The sequence below is a fragment of the Mobula birostris genome, chromosome 28, assembly GCF_030028105.1.
Source record: "Mobula birostris isolate sMobBir1 chromosome 28, sMobBir1.hap1, whole genome shotgun sequence".
NCBI lineage: Eukaryota > Metazoa > Chordata > Chondrichthyes > Myliobatiformes > Myliobatidae > Mobula > Mobula birostris.
This window is the reverse complement of record NC_092397.1, coordinates 38204917-38229567: the sequence shown is the minus strand read 5'-3', so window position 1 is coordinate 38229567 and position 24651 is coordinate 38204917.

The following is a 24651-nucleotide window of genomic DNA, read 5'->3' as shown; positions in this document are numbered from 1 at the left end:
AGCTCCCCTCTCATAGCTTCCCCTATATCGCCGTGTTTTCGCGCACCTCTCATACCTTACATTTTTAGCTGTGTTTTCGCTCATCTCTCATAACTTCCCCTATATCGCTGTGCTTTCCCGCACCTTTCATTCATTCCCCCATATCGCCGTGTTTTCGTGCACCTCCCATAGCTTCCCCTATATGGCTGTGTTTTTGCGCACCTCTCATACATTCCACTATATCGCTGTGTTTTTGCACATCTCTCGTAGCTTCCGCTATACCAATGTGTATTAGCGCTCCACTCATAACTTCCCCTATCTTGCTGTGTTTTCGTGAACCTCTCATACCTTCCCCTGCATCGCTGTGTTTTCGTGCACCTCCCATAGCTTCCCCGATATCACCGTGATTGCACGAACCTCTCATACCTTCCCCTGTATCGCTGTGTTTTTGTGCACCTCCCATAGCTTCCCCTATATTGCTGTGTTTTCGTGCACTTCCCATACCTTCCCCTATATCGCCGTGCTTTCGTGTACCTCTCATACCTTCCCCTGTATGGCTGTGTTTTCTTGCACCTCTCATAGCTTCTCCTATATCACTGTCTATTCGCACACCTCCCATAGCTTCCCCTCTGTCACCGTGTTTCCGCGCACCTCTCAAAGCTTCCATGCCATCGCTGTGTTTTCATGCACCTCGGCGACATAGGGGAAGCTATGAGAAGTGTGTAAAAACACGGTGACGTAGGGGAAGCTGTGGGAGGTACGCCAAAACACAGCGATATAGGGGAAATTATGAGAGGTGCACAAAAACACAGCCATACAGGGGAAGGTATGAGAGGTACACGAAAGCACGGCGATATAGGGGAGGGTATGGGGGGAAGCTATGGGAGGTGTGCGAAAACACAGCGATATAGGGGAAGATATGAGAGCTGTGTGAAAACACAGCGATGTAAGGGAAGGTATGAGAGGTGCGCAAAATCACAGCGACATAGGGGAAGGTAGGAGAGCTGCACAAAATCAAGGCGATACATAGGAAACTATTGGATGTGCATGAAAACACAGTGATATAGGGGAAGGTATGAGTGGTGCGCGAAAACACGGGGATGTAGGGATAAGCTATGAGAGGTATGCGAAAAAAACGGCGATGTACGGGAAGGTATGGAGGTACGCGAAATCACAGCAATTTAGGGGAAGCTATAGGAGGTGCGCGAAACGCAGCAATATAGGGGAAGCTATGAGAGCTGCGCAAAAACGGGGCGATATAGCAGAAGCTATGAGAGGTGTGCGAAAACAGAGCGATATAGGCCAAGTTATGAGAGGTGCACGTAAACATGGCGATATCGGGGAATCTATGGGCGGTGCACGAAAAAGGTGATATAGCAGAAGCTATGGGAGGTGCACGAAGAAACGGCGATGTACGAGATGTTGTGAGAGGAAAACTGGGTGATATAGGGGAAGTTATGAGAAGTGTCCGACAACTCAGTGATGTAGGGGAAACAATGGGAGGTGCGCGAAAACACAGCGATATAGGGGAAGCTATCAGAGATGCGCGAAAATACAGTGATATAGGGGAAGCTATGGGAGGTGCGCGAAAACACAGCGATATAGGGGAATGGGTGAGAGGTGAGCAAAAACACAGCAACATAGGGGAAGGTATGGGGTCTGCATAAACACGGCGATATAGGGGAAGGTATGAGAGGTGCACGAAAACAAAGCAATACACGGGAAGCTATGGAGGAGCGAGAAAAAAGCAATATAACCAAAGCTACCGGAGGTGCGTGAAGACACGGCGATATAGTGGATGGTAAGAGAGGTGCACGAAAACACGGTGATATAGGGGAAGGTATAAGATGTGCGCGACAACACAGCGATGTAGGGGAAGCTATGGGTGGTGCGCGAAAGCACACCGATATAGGGGAAGCGATGAGAGGTGCGTGAATACACAGAGATTTAGGGGAAGCTATAAGAGGTACACGAAAGCACCGCAATATAGGGGAAGCTATGGAGGTGCGTGAGAACAGAGCATTATTGGGGAAGGTATTGGAGGTGCGTGAAAACACTGCGATGCAGGGAAGTTATGGGACATGCGCAATAATACAGCGATATAGGGGAAGCTATGGGACGTGCGCGGTAACACAGCGATTTAGGGGAAGCTGTGAGAGGTGTGCGAAAACATCTCAATATAGGGGAAGTTATGGGACGTGCGTGAAAACACAGCAATATTGGGGAAATTATTGGAGGTGCCCGAAAACACAGCGATATAGAGGAAGGTATGAGAAGTACTCGAAAACACGGCGAAGTAGGGAAATGTATGAGAGGTGCGCGAAAACAGGGCTATAAAGGGGAATGTATGAGAGGTGCGCGAAAAAACAGCGATATAGGGGAAAGGATGAGAGGTGTACGAAAACGCAGCGATATAGAGGTATGTATGGGAGTTACGCAAAATCACGATGATATAGGGGAAGTTATGAGAGCTGCACTAAAACACAGTGATATGTGGAAGTTATGAGAGGTGTGCGAACACATGGCAATATACGTGAAGGTATGAGATGTGCGCGAAAATGGCGATATAAGGGAATGTATTAGAGATGAGCGAAAGCACAGCTAAAAAGTGGATGGTATGAGAGGTGCACGAGAACACGGCGATATAGGCAAAGATATGAAAGGTGAGCGAAACCAGAGCGATATATGGGAAGGTATGATAGGTGCATCAAAACACAGCGATATAGGGGAAGATATGGGAGATGCGCAAAAACACAGCAATATAGGGGAAACTTAACAGAGATGCGCGAAAACACAGCAATATAGGGGAAGCTATGAGAGGTACGTGGAAACAGCAATATCGGGGAAGTTGTGGGAGGTGTGCGAAAACACAGCAATACAGGGCAACGTAAGAGAGGTGCACAGAAACACAGCCATATTGGGGAAGGTAAGGGAGGTGCGCGAAATAACAGAGAGAGTGGAGAAGCTATGGGAGGTGTTCGAAAACACAGCGATACAGGGGAAAGTATGAGAGGTGCGCGAAAACACAGCCATATTGGGGAATGTCTGGGAGGTGTGCGAAAACATAATGATATTAGGGACGCGATGGGAGGTGCACGAAAATACGGCGATACAGGGGAATGTATGAGAGGGGCGTGAAATCACATCGATATAGTGAAAGGAATAAGAGGTGCGCGAAAATACAGAGATATTGGGAAATCTATTAGAGGTGCGTGAAAACACAGCGATTTGGGGAAAGCTATGAGAGGTGTGCAAAAACATCGCAATATATGGGAAGCTATCAGAGGTACACAAAAACACTGCGATATATGGGAAGCCATGGGAGGCACGTGAAAACCGTGCGAGAATACACAACGATATAGAGGAAACAATGACAGGTGCGTGAAAACGTGGCGACATAGGAGAAGTTATGAGAGGTGCGTGAAAGCGATGTTGGGGAAGCTATGCGAGGTGCACGAAAACACAGTGATATATGGGAAGCTATGGGAGGTGCGAGAAAACACAAAGATATAAGGGAAGGTATGCAATGTGCGCGAAAACACAGCGATATAGGGGAAGGTATGAGAGGTGCACGAAAACACAGCGATATAGGGGAAGCTATGGGAGTTGCATGAAAACATGGCGATTTAGGATAAGGTAGGGGAAGTGCGCAAAAACACAGCGATGTAGGGGAAGCTATGCGAGGTGCGCGAAAAAACGGCGATATAGGGGAAGCTATGAGAGGTGCGCGACTACACAGCGATTTAGGGGAATCTGTGAGAGGTGCGCGAAAACATCACAATAGAGGGGAAGCTATGGGAGGTGCACGAAAACAAAACAATATAGGGGAAGCTGTGGGAGGTGTGCAAAAACACAGCGATACAGGGCAAGGTATGAGAGGTGCGCGAAAACACAGCGATGTAGGGGAAGCTATGCGAGGTGCACGAAAACACGGCAATATAGGGGAAGCGATGAGAGGTGTGTGAATACACAGCGATTTAGAAGAAACTATGAGAGGTACGCAAAAACATCGCAATATAGGAGAAGCTATGGAGGTGCACGAGAACACAGCAATATTGGGGAAGATATTGGAGGTGCACGAAAACACAGCGATGCAGGAGAAGCTATGGGAAGTGCGCGATAACACAGCGATATAGGGGAAGCTATGAGACGTGCGCGATAACACAGTGATTTAGGGGAAGCTGTGAGAGGTGTGCGAAAACATCTCAATATAGGGGAAGCTATGGGACGTGCGTGAAAACACAGCAATATTGGGGAATGTATTGGAGGTGCCCGTAAACACAGCGATATAGAGGAAGATATGAGAGGTACTCGAAAACACGGCGAATTAGGGGAATGTATGAGAGGTGCGTGAAAACAGGGCTATATAGGGGAAGGTATGAGAGGTGCGTGAAAACACAGCGATATAGGGGAAGATATAGGAGGTGCGCGAAATCGCAGCGATATAGGGTAAAGTATGAGAGGTGTACGAAAACACAACGATATAGAGGAATGTATGGGAGTTACGCGAAATCACGGCGATATCGGGAAAGTTATAAGAGCTGCGCTAAAACACAGTGATATGTGGAAGTTATGAGAGGAGTGCGAACACATGGCGATATACGTGAAGGTATGAGAGGTGCGCTAAAATAGCTATATAGGGGAATGTATTAGAGATGAGCGAAAACACAGCTAAAAAGTGGATGGTATGAGAGGGGCGCGAAAACACGGCGATATAGGCAAAGATATGAAAAGGTGAGCGAAAATACAGCGATATAGGGGAAGGTATGAGAGGTGTGCGAAAACACAGTGATATAGGGGAAACTAGCAGAGATGTGTGAAAACACAGCAATATAGGGGAAGCTATGGGAGGTGCGCAAAAACAAAGCGATATAGGGGAAGCTATGAGAGGTACGCGAAAACAGCAGCATCGGGGAAGTTGTGGGAGGTGTGCGAAAGCACAGCGATACAGGGCAATGTAAGAGAGGTGCGCGAAAACAGTCATATTGGGGAAGGTATGAGAGGTACGCAAAAACACAGCGATGTAGGGGAAGCTATGCGAGGTGCATGAAAACACGGCGATATAGGGGAAGCGATGAGAGGTGCGTGAATACACAGCGATTTATGGGAAGCTGTGAGGAGTACGCGAAAACATCGCAATATAGGGGAAGCTATGGGAGGTGCGCGAGGACACAGCAATTTTGGGGAAGGTATTGGAGGTGCGTGAAAACACAGCGATGCAGGGGAAGCTATGGGATGTGCGCGATAACACAGCGATATAGGGGAAGCTATGGGACATGCGCGATAACACAGCGATTTAGGGGAAGGTGTAAGAGGTGTGCGAAAACATCTCAATGTAGGGGAAGCTATGGGACGTGCGTGAAAACACAGCAATATTGGGGAATGTATTGGAGGTGCCCGAAAACACAGCGATAATGAGGAAGGTATGAGAGGTACTCGAAAACATGGCGAAGTAGAGGAATGTATGAGAGGTGCGTGAAAACAAGACGATACAGGGGAGGGTATGAGAGGTTTGCGCAAACAAGGCGATATAGTGGAAGATATGGGAGGTGTGCGAAAACACAGGGATATACAGGAAGCTTTGGGAGATGTGCGAAAACACAGCGATACAGGGGAAGGTATGAGAGGTGTGCGAAAACCAGCGATGTAGGGGAAGTTATGAGAAGTGTGCTAATACACATCGGTATAGCGGAAGCTACGAGAGATGCGCAAAAACACAGCCAAATAGTGGAATGTATGAGAGGTGCGCGAAAACACAGCCATATAGGGGAAGCTATGGGAGTTGCACGAAAACACGGCGATATAGGGGAATGTATGAAAGGTGCAGGAAAGCACAGCGATATAGGGGAAGTTATGAGAGATGAGCGAAAACACAGCTAAAAAATGGAAGGTATGAGAGGTGCGCGAAAACACGCCAATATAGGGGAAGCTATGAGAGGGGAGTTAAAAATCAGCGATATAGGGGATGGTATGAGAAGTGCACGAAAACGCAGCGATATAAGGGAAGCTAAAGGAGGTGAGCAAAAACATAACAATATAGGGAAAGCTGTGAGAGGTGTGCGAAAACACAGCGATATATGGGAAGAATAGGTGGTGCGAGAAAACAGAGTGATATGGGGAAGGTATGAGAGGTGAGAGAAAACACAGCGATATAGGGGAAGCTATGGGAGTTGCATGAAAACACGGTGATATAGGACAAGGTACGAGAGGTGCACGAAAACACAGTGATGTAGGGGAAGCTATGTGAGGTGCGCGACTACACAGCGATTTTGGGGAATCTATGAGAGGTGCACGAAAACATCGCAATCCAGCGGAAGCTATGAGAGGTGCAGGAGAACACAGCAATATAGGGGAAACTATGCGAGGTACACAAAAACACAGTGCTATTTGGGGAAGGTATTGGAGGTGCGTGGAAACACGGCGATATAAAGGAAGGTATGAGAGGTGCACAAATAGAATGCGATTTTGGGGACGCTATGGGAAGTTTGCGAAAATAGCGATTTAGGGGAAGCTCTGACAGGTGCGCGAAAACAACGCAATATAGGACAGCTATGGGAGGTGCGAGAAAACACACCAATATTGGGGAAGGTATTGGAGGTGCGTGGAAACACTGCGATATAGAGGAAGGTATGAAATGTGCTCCAAAACACTGCGATGTAGGGGAATGTATGAGAGGTGGGCAAAAATACGGCGATATAGGGAAAGGCATGAGAGGTGCGTGAAAACACAGTGTTATTGGGGATGCTATGGCGGGTGCCGGACAACACAGTGATATAAGGGAAGCTATGAGAGGTGCGCGAAAACACAGCGATATACGGGAAGCTATGAGTGGTGCACGAAAACAAAGCGATGGCGTGGATGCTATGAGATTTGCGCAAAAAGACAGCGTTATAGGGGAAGCTATGGGAGGTGCACGAATAGACGGTGATATAGGAGAAGCTATGAGAGGTGCAAGAAAACACAATGATATAGGGGAAGGTATGTGAGATGCGCAGAAACGCGGCGATATAGTGGAAGCTATGAGAGATGCGCAAAAACATGGCGATGTAGGGGAAACGATGGGAGGTGCGTGAAAACACAGTAATGTAAGGGAAGGTATGAGAGGTGCGCGAAATCACAGCGACATAGGGGAAGGTAGGAGAGCTGCACAAAAACAAGGCAATATATAGGAAACTATTGGATGTGCGTGAAAACACAGCGATATAGTGGAAGCTATGAGTGGTGCGCGGAAACATGGCGATGTAGGGGAAGCTATGAGAGGTATGCGAAAACATAACGATATAGGGAAATCTGTGAGAGGTGTACGAAAACACAGCGATATATGGGAAGCTATGGGTGGTTCAAGAAAACAGTGATATACGGGAAGGTATGAGAGGTGAGAGAAAACACAGCGATATAGGGGAATATCTGGGAGTTGCATGAAAACACGGTGATATAGGACAAGGTATAAGGAGTGCGCGAAAACACAGCAATGTAGGGGAAGCTATGAGAGGTGCGCGACTACACAGCGATTTTGGAGAATCTATGAGAGATGCGCAAAACCATCGCAATCCAGGGGAAGCTATGAGAGGTGCGCGAGAACAGAGCGATATCGGGGAAGGTATGGGAGGTGCACAAAAATACAGCGCTATTTGGGGAAGGTATTGGAGGTGCGCAGAAACATGGCGATATAGGGGAAGGTATGAGAGGTGCAGAAAACGAGCGATTTTGGGGACGCTATGGGAAAGGCGCGAAAATAGCGATTTAGCGGAAGCTCTGACAGGTGCTCGAAAACAACCCAATATAGGGGCAGCTATGGGAGGTGCGCGAAAACACACCAATATTGGGGAAGGTATTGGAGGTGCGCGGAAGCACTGCGATATAGAGGAAATTATGAGAGGTGCTCCAAAACACTGCGATGTAGGGGAATGTATGACAGGTGGGCAAAAATACAGCGATATAGGGGAAGGCATGAGAGGTGTGCAAAAACACAGCGTTATTGGGGATGCTGTGGCAGGTGCCGGAAAACACAGCGATGTAGGGGAAGCTATGCGAGGTGCACGAAAACAAAGCGATGGCGTGAAAGCTATGAGAGGTGCGCAGAAACACGGTGACATGGGGGATGCTCTGAGATTTGCACGAAAAGACAGAGTTATAGGGGAAGCTATGGGAGGTGTGCGAATAGACAGTGATATAGGAGAAGCTATGAGAGGTGCAAGAAAACACAATGATATAGGGGAAGGTATGTGAGATGCGCAGAAACGCGGCGATATAGTGGAAGCTATGAGAGGTGCGCAAAAATATGGCGATGTAGGGGAAACGATGGGAGGTGCGTGAAAACACAGTAATGTAAGGGAAGGTATGAGAGGTGCGCGAAATCACAGCGACATAGGGGAAGGTAGGAGAGCTGCACAAAAACAAGGCGATATATAGGAAACTATTGGATGTGCGTGAAAACACAGCGATATAGGGGAAGGTATGAGTGGTGCGCGGAAACATGGCGATGTAGGGGAAGCTATGAGAGGTATGCGAAAACATAACGATGTAGGGGAAGCTATGGGAGGTACGCGAAATCACAGCAATTTAGGGGAAGCTATGTGTAGTGCGCGAAAACAGGGCGATATAGCAGAAGCTATGAGAGGTGTGCAAAAACAGAGCGATATAGGGGAAGGTATGAGAGGTGCACGTAAACATGACGATATAGGGGAATCTATGGGAGGTGCGTGAAAACATGGTGATAAAAGGGAAGGTATGAGAGGTTCGCGCAAACACGGAGATATAGGGGAAGCTATGGGAGGTGTGCGAAAACCCAGCGATGCACGGGAAGCTATGGGAGATGTGCGAAAACACAGCACTATAGGGGAATGTATGAGAGGTGCGTGAAAATACGGCGATACAGAGGAAGGTATAAGTGGTGCGCTGATACACATCGGTATGGCGGAAGCTACGAGAGATGCGCGAAAACACAGCGATATAGTGGAATGTATGAGAGGTGCGTGAAAACACAGCCATATAGGGGAAGCTATGGGAGAAGCACGAAAACACGGTGATATAGGGGAATGTAAGAAAGGTGCAGGAAAGCACAGTGATATAGGGGAAGTTATGAGAGATGAGCGAAAACGCAGCTAAAATATGGAATGTATGAGAGGTGCGCGAAAACACGGCAATATAGGGGAAGCTATGAGAGGGGAGCTAAAACTCAGCGATATAGGGGATGGTATGAGAAGTGCACGAAAACACAGCGATATACGGGAAGGTATGAGAGGTGCGCGAAAACACGGCGATATACGGGAAGGTATGAGAGGTGCGCGAAAACACGGCGATATTGTTGAAGTTATTGGTGTTGCGCGAAAATACAGTGATGTAGGGGAAGCTATGAGAGGTGCACGAAAACAAAGCGATGGCGTGGAAGCTATGAGAGGTGCGCGGAAACACGGTGACAGAGGGGAAGCTATGAGATTTGCGCGAAAAGACAGCGTTATAGGGGAAGCTATGGGAGGTGCGCGAATAGACAGTCATATAGGAAAAGCTATGAGAGGTGCAAAAAACACAACGATATAGGGAAAGGTATGTGAGGTGCGCAGAAACGCGGCGATATAGTGGAAGCTATCAGAGGTGCGCAAAAACACGGCGATGTAGGGGAAACTATGGGAGGTGCGCGAAAACACAGTAATGTAAGGGAAGGTATGAGAGGTGCACAAAATCACAGCGACATAGGGGAAGTTAGGAGAGCTGCACAAAAGCAAGGCGATATATAGGAAACTATTGGATGTGCGTGAAAACACAGCGATATAGGGGAAGGTATGAGAGGTGCGTGAAAACACGGCGATGTAGGGGAAGCTAAGGGAGGTGAGCGAAAACATAATGATATAGGGAAAGCTGTGAGAGGTGTACAAAAACACAGCGATATATGGGAAACTATGGGTGGTTCAAGAAAACAGTGATATACGGGAAGGTATGAGAGGTGAGAGAAAACACAGCGATATAGGGGAATATCTGGGAGTTGCATGAAATCACGGTGATATAGGACAAGGTATAAGAAGTGCGCGAAAACACAGCGATGTAGGGGAAGCTATGAGAGGTGCGCGACTACACAGCGATTTTGGAGAATCTATGAGAGATGCGCAAAACCATCGCAATCCAGGGGAAGCTATGAGAGGTGCGCGAGAACAGAGTGATATAGGGGAAACCATGCGAGGTGCGCAAAAACACAGCGATCTAGGGGAAGCTATGGGAGCTGCGCGAAAACACCGCGATATCGGGGAAGGTATGGGAGGTGCACAAAAATACAGCGCTATTTGGCGAAGGTATTGGAGGTGCGCAGAAACATGGCGATATAGGGGAAGGTATGAGAGGTGCAGAAAACGAGCGATTTTGGGGACGCTATGGGAAAGGCGCGAAAATAGCGATTTAGCGGAAGCTCTGACAGGTGCTCGAAAACAACCCAATAGAGGGGCAGCTATGGGAGGTGCGCGAAAACACACCAATATTGGGGAAGGTATTGGAGGTGCGCGGAAGCACTGCAATATAGAGGAAGTTATGAGAGGTGCTCCAAAACACTGCGATGTAGGGGAATGTATGACAGGTGGGCAAAAATACAGCGATATAGGGGAAGGCATGAGAGGTGTGCAAAAACACAGCGTTATTGGGGATGCTATGGCAGGTGCCGGAAAACACAGCGATGTAGGGGAAGCTATGCGAGGTGCGCGAAAACAGAGCGAGAAAGGGGAAGATATGAGAGGTGTGAGAAAACACAGCAATATAGGGGAAGCTATGGGAGGTGCGAGAAAGCACGGCGATATAGGAGAAGGTATGAGAGGTGCGCGAAAGCATAGCGATGTAAGGGAAGCTATGCAAGGTGCGCCAGAACACGGCAATATAGGGGAAGCTATGAGAGGTGCGCAAAAACACAGCGATTCGGGCGAATCTATGAGAGGTCCGCGAAAAGATTGCAATATATGGGAAGCTATAATAGATGCGCGAAAACACGGCGAAAAATGGGAAGTATGTGAGGTCCCTGAAAACATGGCGATATAGGGGAACTAACGTGAGCTGCTTGATAACACAGCGATAAAGGGGAAGTAATGAGATGTGTGCGAAAACACGGTGATATAGGGGAAGCTATGAGAGGTGAGCGAAAACACAGCGCTATAGGGGAAGCCTTGGGAGGTGCGCGAAATCACAGTGGCATCGGGGAAGGTATGAGAGGTGCGTGAAAACACAGCGATATAGTGGAAGCTATGGGAGGTGCGCGAAAACTCAGCGATATAGGGGAATGTATGAGAGGTGCATGAAAACATGGCAATATAGGGGAAGGTATGAGAGGTGCGCGAAAACTCTATGATAGAGGGGAAGCTATGAGAGGTATGTGAAAACACGTCGGTATAGGGGAAGGTATGGAGATGAGCGAAAACTCAGTTAAAAAGGGTAAGGTATGAGAGATGCGTGAGAACATGACGATATAGGCAAAGGTATCAGAGGTGAGCAAAAACACAGTGATATAGGGGAAGGTATTAGAGGTGCGTGAAAACACAACGATATAGGGAAAGCTATGCGAGGTGCGCAAAACCACGGAGAAATAGGTGATGCTATGAGAGGTGCGCATAAACACAGACATTTGGAGGAAGCTATGAGAGGTGGGTGAAAACATTGCAATATATGGAAAGCTATGAGAGGTGCACGAAAACACAGCTATAGAGGGGAAGGCATGGGAGGTGCATGACAACACGGCGATATAGGGGAAGTTATGAGAGGTGCGCGAGAACATAAGGATATTGGGGAATCCATGTGAGGTGTGCAAAAATACGGTGATATAGGGGAAGCTATGAGAGGAGCACGAGAACTCTGCGATTTCCGGGAAGCTATGAGAGGTGCGCAAAAACATTGCAATATATGGAAAGCTATGAGAGGTGCACGAGAACACAGCGATAGAGGGGAAGCTATGAGAGGTGCGAGATAACCCAGCGATATAGGGGTAAGTATGCATGGTGCATGAAAACACAGTGATATAGGGGAAGGTATGAGAGGAGCGCGAAAATACAACGATATAGGGGAAGGTATCAGAGGTGCGTGAAAGCACAGCGATACAGGGGAATCTATGGAATTGTGCAAAAACACAGAGATACCGTGGATAGTGTTATAGGCACGTGAAAATACTGCGATATATGGGAAGTTATGGAGGTGCATTAAAACACGGCGAAATAGGGGAAGGTATGAGAGGTGCGCAAAAACACAGCGATGTAGGGCAAGCTATGGGAGGTGCGTGAAAACATGGCCAAAATAGGAGAAGGTATGAGAGGTGCGCAAAAACACAGCGATGTAGGGGAAGCTATGAGAGGTGCGTGATAACCCAGCGATACCAGGGCAGGTATGCGTGGTGCATGAAAACACAGCGATATATGGGAAGCTATGGAGGTGCGTTAAAACACGGCGAAATAGGGGAAGGTATGAGAGGTGCAGAAAAACACAGAGATATAGAGGAATTTATCAGCAGTGCGCGAAAACACAGCAATACAGGGGAAGCTATGGGACGTGCGTGAAAACACGGACAAAATAGGAAAAGGTATGAGAGGTTCACGAAAACAGAGCGACATAGGGGAAGCTATGCGAGGTGCGCCAGAACGCGGCGATATAGGGGAAGCTAAGAGAGGTGCGCAAAAACACAGAGATTTGGGGCGCCTGAAAACACGGCGAAAAATGGGAAGCTATTGGAGGTCCTTGAAAACAGGGTGATATAGAGGATGTGATGAGAGGTGCACGAGAGCACAGCGACATAGGGGAAGCTATGGAAGATGCATGAAAACTGAGCAATATAGGGGAAGTTATGAGAGCTGCTTGATGACACAGCGATATAGGAGAAGATGTGAGATGTGCGCGAAAACACGATGATATAGGGGAAGCTATGAGAGGTGCGCGAAAACACAGCAATATAGGGGAATTTATGGGAGGTGCGTGAAAACAGCGATATAGGGGAAGGTATGACAGGTGGACGAAAAAAGTGATATAGGTGAAACTTTGGGAGGTGCGCGAAAACAGGGCGATATACATGAAGGTATGAGAGGTGCGCGAGAAAACTGTGATACAGGCAAAGCTATCAGAGGTGAGCAAAAACACAGCGATTTAGGGGAAGCTATGAGAGGAGCGCAAGAACGCTGCGATTTGGAGGAAGCTATGAGAGGTGTGCGAAAACATTGCAATATATGGAAAGCTATGAGAGGTGCACGAGAACAGAATGATAGAGGGGAAGCTATGAGAGCGTGCTGATAACCCAGAAATATAGGGGTAGGTATGCGTGGTGCATGAAAACACAGTGGTATAGGGGAAGGTATGAGAGGTGCGCGAAAACACAACGATATAGGGGAAGGTATCAGAGGTGCGTGAAAGCACAGCGATACAGGGGAATCTATGGGAGTTGTGCGAAAACACAGCGATATAGTGGATGGTGTGATAGGCACGCAAAAACACGATATATGGGAACCTAGGCACAGCGATATATGGGAAGCTATGGGAGGTGCGTCAAAACACGACAAAATAGGGGAAGGTATGAGAGGTGCGCAAAAACACAGCAATGTAGGGGAAGCTATGGGAGGTGCGTGAAAATACAGCGAAATAGGCGAAGTTATAAGCGGTGCGCGAAAACACAGCGATATAGTGGAAGGTATTAGAGGTGCGCGAAAACAGTGATATATGTGAAACTATGGGAGATGCACGAAAGAAGCGATATAGGGGCAAAGTAGGAGAAGGTATGAGGGGTGCGCCAGAACGCGGCGATATAGGGGAAGCTAAGAGAGGTGCGCGAAAGCACGCTGAAAATGGGAAGCCATGGGAGGTCCATGAAAACAGGGCGATATAGAGGATGTGATGAGAGGTGCACGAGAGCTCAGCGACACAGGGGAAGCTATGGGAGGTGCGTGAAAACAGAGCAATATATGCGAAGCTATGAGAGCTGCTTGATAACACAGCAATATAGGGGAAGATATGAGAGGTGCGCAAAACACGGTGATATAGGGGAAGATACGAGAGGTGACTGAAAACACAGCGATATAGGGGGAGCCTTGGGAGTTGCGCGAAATCACAGTGACATCGGGGATGGGATGAGGGGTGCATGAAAACACAGCGATATTGGGGAAGCAATGGGAGGTGCATGAAAACACAGCGATATTGGGGAATGTATGGGAGTTGCGTGAAAACGCTGCGATATAGGGGAAGGTATGAGATGTGCGCGGAAGCACAGTGATATAGAGGAAGCTATGGGAGCTGCGCGAAAACAGGGCGATATACGTGAAGGTATGAGAGGTGCGTGAAAACACGTCGATATATGGGAGGGTATGAGAGATGAGCGAAAACTCAGCTAAAAAGGGGAATTTATGAGAGGTGCGCGAAAACACGGCGTTATAGTCAAAGCTATGAGAGGTGAACAAAAACACAGCGATATAGGGGAATGTATGAGAGGAGTGTGAAAACACAACGATATAGGGGAAGCTATGTGAGCTGCGCGAAAACACAGCGATATAGTGGAAGGTATGAGAGCTGCGCGAAAAGACAGCGATATATGGGAAGCTATAGGAGGTGCATGAAAACAGAGCGAGAAAGGGGAAGGTATGAGAGGTGTGAGAAAACACAGCAATATAGGGGAAATTATGGGAGGTGTGTGAAAGCATGGCGATATAGGAGAAGGTATGAGAGGTGCGTGGAAACATAGCAATGTAGGGGAAGTTATGCGAGGTGTGTCAGAACACGGTGATATAGGGGAAGCTATAAGAGGTGTGCAAAAACACAGCGATTTGGGGGAATCTATAAGAGGCGCGCAAAAACACGGCGAAAAATGTGAAGGTATGGGAGGTACATGAAAACAGGGTGATATAGAGGAAGTGATGAGAGGTGCAGGAGAGCACAGCGACATAGGGGAAACTATAGGAGATGCGTGAAAACTGAGCAATATACGGGAAGTTATGAGAGCTGCTTGATGACACAGCGATATAGGAGAAGATATGAGATGTGCACGAAAACACGGTGATATAGGGGAAGCTATGGGAGGAGCGCGAACACACGGCGATATACGTGAAGGTATGAGTGATGCTTGAAAACACGTCGATATAGGGGAAGTGATGAGAGGTGCGCGAAAACACAGCAATATAGGGGACGGTATGAGAGGTGCGTGAAAACACAGTGATATAGGGTTAGGTATGCGAGGTGCATGAAAACACAGAGATATAGGGGAAGGTATGAGAGGTGCGCGGAAAGAAACAACGATATAGGGGAAGGTATTGGAGGTGCGCAAAAACACAGCGATATGGAGGAAGCTATGGGAGGTGCGCAAAAATACAGCGATATAGGGGAAGCTATCAGAGGGGCGCAAAAGCACAGCGATGTAGGGGATGCTATGGGAGGTACACGAAAACTCAGCGATATAGACAAAGTTATGAGAGGTGCGCGAAAACACCGATATAGGGGCAGCTACGAGAGGTGCTTGAAAACACAGCGATATAGTGGAAGGTATGAGAGGTACACGAAAACACAGCAATATATGGGAAGCTATGGGAGGTGCACGAAAACAGAGCGATACAGGGGAAGGTATCAGAAGTGTGAGAAAACACAGCAATATAGGGGAAGCTATGGGAGGTGTGAGAACATACGGCGATATAGGAGAAGGTATGAGAGGTGTGAGAAAACACAGCAATTTCAGGGAAGCTATGGGAAGTGCGTGAAAGCACGGCGATATATGGAGAAGGTATGAGGGGTGTGCGAAAACATAGTGGTGGAGGTGAGTCTATGCGAGGTGCGCAAAAACACGGCGATATAGGGGATGGTATGGGAGGTGCGTGAACACACGGCGATATACGTGAAGGTATCAGTGGTGCTTGAAAACACGGTGATATAGGGGAAGCTATGAGAGGTGCTCAAAAACACAGCGATTTGGGGGAATCTATGATTGGTGCGCGAAAACATCGCAATAAATGGGAAGCTATTAGAGGTGCACGAAAACACAGCGAAAAATGGGAAGGTATGGGAGGTCCATGAAAACAGGGCGATATAGGGGAAGTGATGAGAGGTACACGAGAGTACAGCGACATAGGGGAAGCTATGGGAGGTGCGGGAAAACAGAGCAATATAGGGGAAGTTATGGCAGCTGCTTGATAACACAGTGACATAGGGGAAGATATGAGAGGTGCGTGAAAACACGGTGATATAGCGGAAGCTATGAGAGGTGAGCGAAAACACAGCGATATAAGGGAATGTATAGGAGGTGCGTGAAAGCACGGAGATATAGGAAAAGGTATGAGAGGTGCGCAGAAGCATAACGATGTAGGGGAAGCTATGCAAGATGCGCCAGAACATGGTGATATAGGGGAAGCTATGAGAGATGCACAAAAACACAGCGATTTGGGTGAATCTATGAGAGGTCCGTGAAAACACGGCGAGAAATGGGAAGCTATAGGAGGTCCCTGAAAACATGGTGCTATAGGGGAAGTTATGTGAGCTGCTTGATAACACAGCGATATAGGGGAAGTAATGAGATGCGTGCGCGAAAAGACGGTGATATAGGGGAAGCTATGAGAGGTGAGCAAAAACACAGCGTTATAGGGAGGTGCGCAAAATCACAATGATATTGGGGAAGGGATGAGAGGTGCATGAAAACACGGCAATATAGTGGAAGCTGTGGGAGGTGCGCGAATACACAGCGATATAGGGGAATGTGTGGGTGGTGCATGAAAACACGGCGATATAGGGGAAGTTATGAGAGGAGCGCGAAAACACAACGATTTGGGGGAAGTTATGAGAGGTGCACGAAAATATTGCAATATATAGAAACCTATGAGAGGTGTACGAGAACACAGCAAAAAAGGGGAAGGTATGAGAGGTGCGCGAAAAGACAGTGATAAAGGGGAAGGCATGAGTGGTGCGCGAAAACACATCGATATAGGGGAAGCTACGAGAGGTGCGTGAAAAAACATCGATATAGTGGAAGGTATGAGAGGTGTGCGAAAACACAACGATATAGTGTAATGTATGCGAGGTGCGCAAAAACACAGCGATATATGGGAAGCTATGAGAGGTGCGCGAAAACATTGCAATATATGGAAAGCTATCAGAGGAGCACGAGAACACAACGATAGAGGGGAAGCTATGAGAGGTGCCTGATAACACAGCGATATAGGGGTAGGTATGCGTGGTGCATGAAAACGCAGTGATGTAGGGGAAGGTATGAGAGGTGCGCGAAAAAAACAACGATATAGGGGAAGGTATCAGAGGTGCGTGAAAGCACAGCGATACAGGAGAATCTATGGGAGGTGTGCGAAAACACAGCGATATAGTGGATGGTGTGATAGGCAGGCAAAAACACAGTATTTTCGCGCACTTCTCATAACTTCCCCTGTATCGCCGTGTTTTCGCGCACCTCTCATGCATTCTCCTACATCGCTGTGTTTTCGCGCACATCTCATACCTTCAACTATATCGCCGTGTTTACGCGCACGTTCCATACCTTCCCACATATTGCTGTGTTTTTGCGCACCTCCCATAGCTTCCCCTATATTGCTGTGCTTTTGCGCACATCCCATACATTCTGCTGTATCGCTGTATTATCGCACACCTCTCATTGCTTCCCCTATATCGCTGTGCTTTCGCGCACCTCCCATAGATTCCACTCTATCGCTGTGTTTTCGCTTCCCTCTGATACCTTCACATAAATCGCTGTGTTATCGCGCACCTCTCATAGCTTCCCCTATATCGCCGGGTTTTTGCGCACCTCTCATATATTCCCCTATAGTGCTGTGTTTTCACGCACCTCCTATAGCTTCCCATATATCGCTGTGTTTTCACGCACCTCTCATAGCTTCCCCTCTATCGCTGCGTTCTCGTGCACCTCTCATAGCTTTCCATATATTGCAATGTTTTCACGCATCTCTCATAGCTTACCTCAAATTGCTGTGTTTTCGCGCACCTCTCATAACATCACGTATATCACCATGTTTTCGCGCACCTTCCATAGCTTCCCCTTTATCACTGTGTTTTCGCGCACCTCTCATACCTTCCCCTGTATCGCTCTGTTTTCACGCACCTTCCATAGATTCCCTTATATCGCTGTGTTTTTGCGCACCTCTAATACCTACTCCTATAACGCCCTGTTTTCACGCACCTCCCATACCTTCCTCTATATCGCTGTGTTTTTGTGCACCTCTCAAACCTTCCCCTATATTGCTGTGTTTTCGCTCACCTCTCATACCTTCCCCTGTATCTCCGTGTTTTCATTACACCTCCCACACCTTCCCCTATATCGCTGTGTTCTCGTACACCTCTCATAGCTTAGCATATATTGCAATGTTTGTGTGCACCTCTCATAGATTCCCCAAATCACTGTGTTTACGCGCACCTCTCATAGCTTCCCCTATATCACGGTGTTTGCGCGCACCTCGCATACCTTCCCCTTTTTAGCTGAGTTTTCGATAATCTCTCATACCTTCCCCTATATCGTCGTGTTTTCACGCACCTCTCATAGCTTCATGTATATCGTCGTGTTTTCGTGCACCTCCCATAGATTCCATTATGTCACTGTGTTTTTGTGCACCTCTCATACCTTCCCCTATATTGCTGTGTTTTTGCTCACCTCTTATAGCTTCCCCTATATCGCCGTGTTTTCTTGCACCTCTCATACTTTCCCCTATATCGGTGTGTTTTCACACACCTCTGATACCTCCACGTATATCGCCGTGTTTTCGCGCACCTCCCATACCTTCCCCTATATTGCTGTGTTGTCGCGTAACTCCCATAGCTTCTGCAATATCACTGTTTTCGCGCACCTCCCATAGCTTCCCATATATCGCTGCGTTTTCGCGCACCTCCTATAGATTCCTCTATATGACTGTGTTTTCGCACACAACTCATACCTCCCCCTATATCGTTGTGTTTTCACACACCTCTCATAACTTCCCCTATATCGCCTTGTTTTCGTACACCACCCATACCTTCCCCTATATCGCTGTGGTTTCGCACACCTCTCATAACATCACGTATATCACCATGCTTTCACACACCTCCCATAGATTCCCTTATAATGCTGTGTTTTTGCGCACCTCTAACACCTTCCCCTATAACGCCCTGTTTTCACGCACCTCCCATACCTTCCCCTATATCGCTGTGTTTTTGCGCACCTCTCATACCTTCCCCGATATCGCTGTGATATCACGCACCGCCCATAGCTTCCCCTATATCGCTGTGTTTTCGCTCACCTCTCATACCTTCCCCTGTATCGCCGTGTTTTCGTGCACCGCCCACATATTCCCTTATATCGCTGTGTTCTCATACACCTCTCATAGCTTAACATATATTGTAATGTTTTCGTGCACCTCTCATAGATTCCCCCAAATTGCTGTGTTTACGCGCACCTCTCATACCTTCCCCTATATTGCTCAGTTATTGCGCACCTCCCATAGCTTCCCATATATCGCTGCGTTTTCGTGCACCTCCTATAGATTCCTCTATATCACTGTGTTTTCGCACACCTCTCATACCTCCCCTATATCATTGTGTTTTCGCGCACCTCTCATAACTTCTATATATCGTCGTGTTTTCGTGCACCACCCATACCTTCCCCTAAATCGCCCTGTTTTAATGCACATCCCATAGTTTCCCATATATCGCCGTGTTTTCCCTCACCACTCATACCTTCCCTTTTTTCACGGTGTTATTGTGCACCTCTCATAGCTTTCCATATATTGCAATGTTTTCGCTCACCTCTCATAGCTTCCCTCAAATTGATCTGTTTTCGCGCACCTCCTATAGATTCCCCTATAACGCTGTGTTTTTGCGCACCTCTAATACCTACCCCTATAACGCCCTGTTTTCATGCACCTCCCATAACTTCCCCTATATCGTTGTGTTTTCATGTACGTCTCATAACTTCCCCTATATCGCTGTGTTTTTGCGCACCTCTCATACCTTCCCCTATATCGCTGTGTTTTCACGCACCTCTCATAACTTCTCCTATATTGCTGTGTTTTTGCGCACCTCTCATACCTTCCCCTATATCGCTGTGTTTTCGTGCACCTCTCATGGCTTCCCCTATATCACCCTGTTTTCGCGCACCTCTCGTAGCTTCCCCTATATCGCCATGTTTTCGTGCACCTCGCATAGCTTTCCCTATATCGTTCTGTTTTCGCGCACTTCTCATAACTTCCCTAACATCACTATGTTTTTGCTCACCTCTGATAGCTTTGCCTATATCGCCGTGTTCTCGCGCACCTCTCATACCTTCCCTTTTTTAGCTGAGTTTTTGCTCATGTCTCATACATTCCCCTATATTGACGTGTATTAAAGCACCTCTCATACCTTCATGTATATCGCCGTGTTTTCATGCACCTCCCATACATTCCCCTATATCGCCGTGTTTTCGCGCACCTCCCATAGCTTCCCCTATATGGCTATGTTTTCTCACACATCACATACATTCCCCTATATCGCAGTATTTTCACGCACCTCCCATACATTACCCTATATCATTGTGATATTGCGCACCTCCCAAGGCTTCCCCTATATCGCTGTGTTTTCGCTCACCTCTCATAGCTTTCGCTATATCACCGGGTTTTCACGCACCTCTCATATCTTCACCTATATCGCTGTGTTATTAAGCAACTGTCATAGCTTCCCCTATATTGCTCTGTTCTTACGCACCTCCCATAGCTTCCCCTATGTCGCTGTGCTCTCGTGCACCTCTCATCACTTTCCCTATATCGGCCTGTTTTCACGGACCTCCCACAGCTTCTCATTTTTCGCCACGTTTTCGCGCACCTCTCATAGCTTCCCATATATTGCGATTTTTTCGTGCACTACTCATAGATTCCCCCAAATCGCTGTGTTTTTGCGCACCTCTCATAGCTTCCCCTATATCGCTGTGCATTCGCGCACCTCCCATTGCTTCCCCTATATCGCTGTGTTTTTACGCACCTCTCATCCCTTCCCCGATATCCTTGTGATTTCGCGCACATCCCAAGGCTTCCCCTATAGCGCTGTGTTTTAGCTCACCTCTCATAGCTTCCGCTATATCACCGTATTTTCGCGCACCTCTGATAGCTTCCCATATATTGCAATGTTTTCGCGGACCTCTCATAGATTTGACAAAATCGCCGTGTTTTTGCGCACCTCTCATAGCTTCCCCTATATTGCCATGGTCTGGCGAACCTTGCATAGCTTCCCCTACATCGCTGTGTTTTCGCGCACCTCTCATACCTTCCCCTTTCTCACTCTGTTTTCGTGCACCCAATATTCCCCAATATCGATGTGTTTTTGCGCACCTCGCATAGCTTCCCCTACATCGCTACGTTTTTGTGCACCTCTCATAACTTCTCCTATATTGCCGAGCGATCACGCACCTCCCAGAGCTTCCCATTTATGGCCGTGTTTTCGCGCACCTCTCATAGCTTCCATATATTGTGATGTTTTCACGCACCTCTCATAGATGCCCCCAAATCGCTGTGTTTTTGCGCACTTCTCTTAGCTTCCCCTATATCGTCGTGTTTTCACGCACCTCCCATACCTTCCCCTATGTCGCTCTGTTTTCTCACACCTCTCATACCTTCACCTATATCGCTCTGTTTTCATCCAACTTCCATAGCTTCCCATATATCGCTGTCTTTTCGCGCACCTCTCATACGTTCCTCTCTATCGCTTTGTTTTTGCTCACCTCTCATAGCTTTGACTATAGCGTCGTGTTTTCGCGCACCTCTCATACCTTCACGTATATCGCCCTGTTTTCGCGCACCTCCCATAGCTTCCCATATATCGCTGTGTTTTTGTGCACCTCGCTTACCTTCCCCTATATCGTTGTGTTTTCGCACACCTCTCATACCTTCCACTATATCGATGTTTTTTTCACGCAGCTCTCGTAACTTCCCCTATATCGCTGTGTTATCATGCACCTCTCAATCCTTCCACTATATCCATATTTTTTCACACACCTCTTGTAGCTTCCCCTATATCGATGTGTTTTCGTGAACCACTCATACTTTCCCCTAGTCGCTCTGTTTTCGCGCACCTCTCATACCTTCCCCTATATTGCCGCGTTTTCGCGCGTCTCTCATGACTTCCCTTATATCGCTTTGTTTTCGTGCACCTCCCATACCTTCCCCTATATCGCCATGTTTTCTCGCTCCACTCATACCTTCCCCTATATCCCCATGTTTTTCCGTACCTTTCATATTTTCCCTGACCTTGCCTTGTTTTCGCACAGCTCTCATAGCTTCCCCTATATTGCTGTGCTCTGGCGCACCTCCCATAGCCTCCCCAATATCGTTGTGTTTTCACGCAGCTCTCATACTTTCCATTATATTGCCGTGTTTTCTCGATGCTCTCATACCTTCCCCTATATCATCGTGTTGTCATGCACCTCCCATACCTTCCCCTATATCGCTGTGCCTTTGCACATCTCTCATAGCTGTCCATATATTGCAATGTTTTCGTGCACCTCTCATAGCTTCCCCCAAATCGCTGAGTGTTCGCTCACCTCTCATACCTTCCCCTACATAGCTGAGTTCTCGCGCACCTCTCATACCTTCCCCTTTATCACCGTGTTTTCGAACATCTCCCATAGCTTCCCCTATATCGCCATGTTTTCGTGCACTTCCCATAGCTTCCCCAACGTCGCTGTGTTTTCATGCAGCTCTCATAAATTCCCCTGCAATGCTGTGTTTTCGCGCACCTCCCATAGATTCCCTAACATCGCCATGTTTCCGCGCATCTCCCATTGCTCCCCCTGTATCGCCGTGCTTTTGTGCTCCTCTGATACCTTCCCCTATATCGCACATCCCATACATTCTGCTGTATCGCTGTATTATCGCACACCTCTCATTGCTTCCCCTATATCGCTGTGCTTTCGCGCACCTCCCATAGCGTCCACTCTATCGCTGTGTTTTCGCTTCCCTCTGATACCTTCACATAAATCGCTGTGTTATCGCGCACCTCCCATAGCTTCCCCTATATCGCCGGGTTTTTGCGCACCTCTCATATATTCCCCTATAGTGCTGTGTTTTCGTGCACCTCCTATAGCTTCCCATATATCGCTGTGTTTTCACGCACCTCTCGTAGCTTCCCCTCTACCGCTGTGTTCTCGCGCACCTCTCATAGCTTCCATATACTGCGATGTTTTCGCACACGTCTCATAGCTTCCCCTATATGGCTGTGTTTTCACGCACCTCGCACAGCTTCCCCTACATCTCTGTGTTTTCTCGCACCTCTCATACCTTCCCCTATATCGCTGTGTTTTCCCGTACCTCACGTAGTTTCCCCAATATCATTGTGTTTTTGCTCACCTGTTATAGCTTCCCCTATACCGCTGTGTTTTCATGCATCTCTCATATCTTCCACTATATCGCTGTGTTTTCGCGCACATCCCATAACTTCCCGTACTTTGCTGTATTTCTGCGAACCTCCCTTATCGTCCCATATATCGCCGTGTTTTCGCACACCTCCCATAGGTTTCCCTGTAAGAATGTGTTTTCGCACACCTTTCATCCCTTCCCCTATATCGCTGTGTTCTCGTGCACCTCTCATACCTTCCCCTATATCGCTGTGTCATCGTGCACCTCTCATAGCTTCCCATCTACCGCCGTGTTCTCGTGCACCTCTCATACCTTCCCCTATATCGCTGTGTTTTTGCTCACCTCTCATAGCTGTCACTATATCGCCATATTTTCGCGCAGCTCTCATACCTTCCCCTATAGGGATGCGTTTTCTCTCACCTCTCGTAATTTCCCTTATCTCGCCGTGTTTGGTGCACCTTCCATAGCATTCCCTATAACGCTATGTTTAGCGCACCTCCCATAGCTTCCCCTCTATCGCTGTGTTTCTGCTCACCTCTCATAGCTTTACATATATTGCCGACCTCTTGTGCACCTTTCATACCTTCCCCTTTTTAGCTGAGTTTTCGCTCATCTCTCGTACCTTCTCCTATATCGCTGTGTTTTCGCGCACCTCCTATAGCTTCCTCTATATCGCTGTGTTTTCGCGCACCTCTCATACCTACCTCTATAATCACTGTTTTCATGCACCTTGCATACCATCTCATACCTCTCATCGCTTCCCCTATATCGATGTGTTTTCACACACCTCTCATTCCTTCACGTATATCGCCATGTTTTCGCACACCTCCCATAGCTTCCCCTATATTGCTGTAATTTCGGACACCTCCCATAGCTTCCCCTATAGCGCTGTGTTTTTGCGCACCTCTCATAGCTGTCCCAAAATCTCCGTTTTCACGCACCTCTCGTAGCTTCCCCATATCGATGTGTTTCGTGCAACTCTCATACCTTCCCCTATAGCGTTGTGTTTTCGCGCACCTCTCATAGCTGTCCCAAAATCTCTGTGTTTTCACCGGCCTCTCATACCTTCCCCTATATCGCTGTGTTTTCGCACACCTCGCATTGCTTCCCCTACATTGTTGTGTTTTCGCGCACGTCTCTTACCTTCAACTATATCGATGTGTTTTCACGCACCTCTCGTAGCTTCCCCAATATCGATGTGTTTTCGCGCACCTCTCATACATTCCCCTATATCACTGCGTTTTCACGCACCTCTCATAGCTTCCCCCAAATCTTTTCTTTTTAAGTCTTTTTATTAAATTAGTACACAAAAGGTAAACCATATAGGCACTGATACACAGTTGCAATATAACTTTACAAGAGATATTAATACACAAAAAAA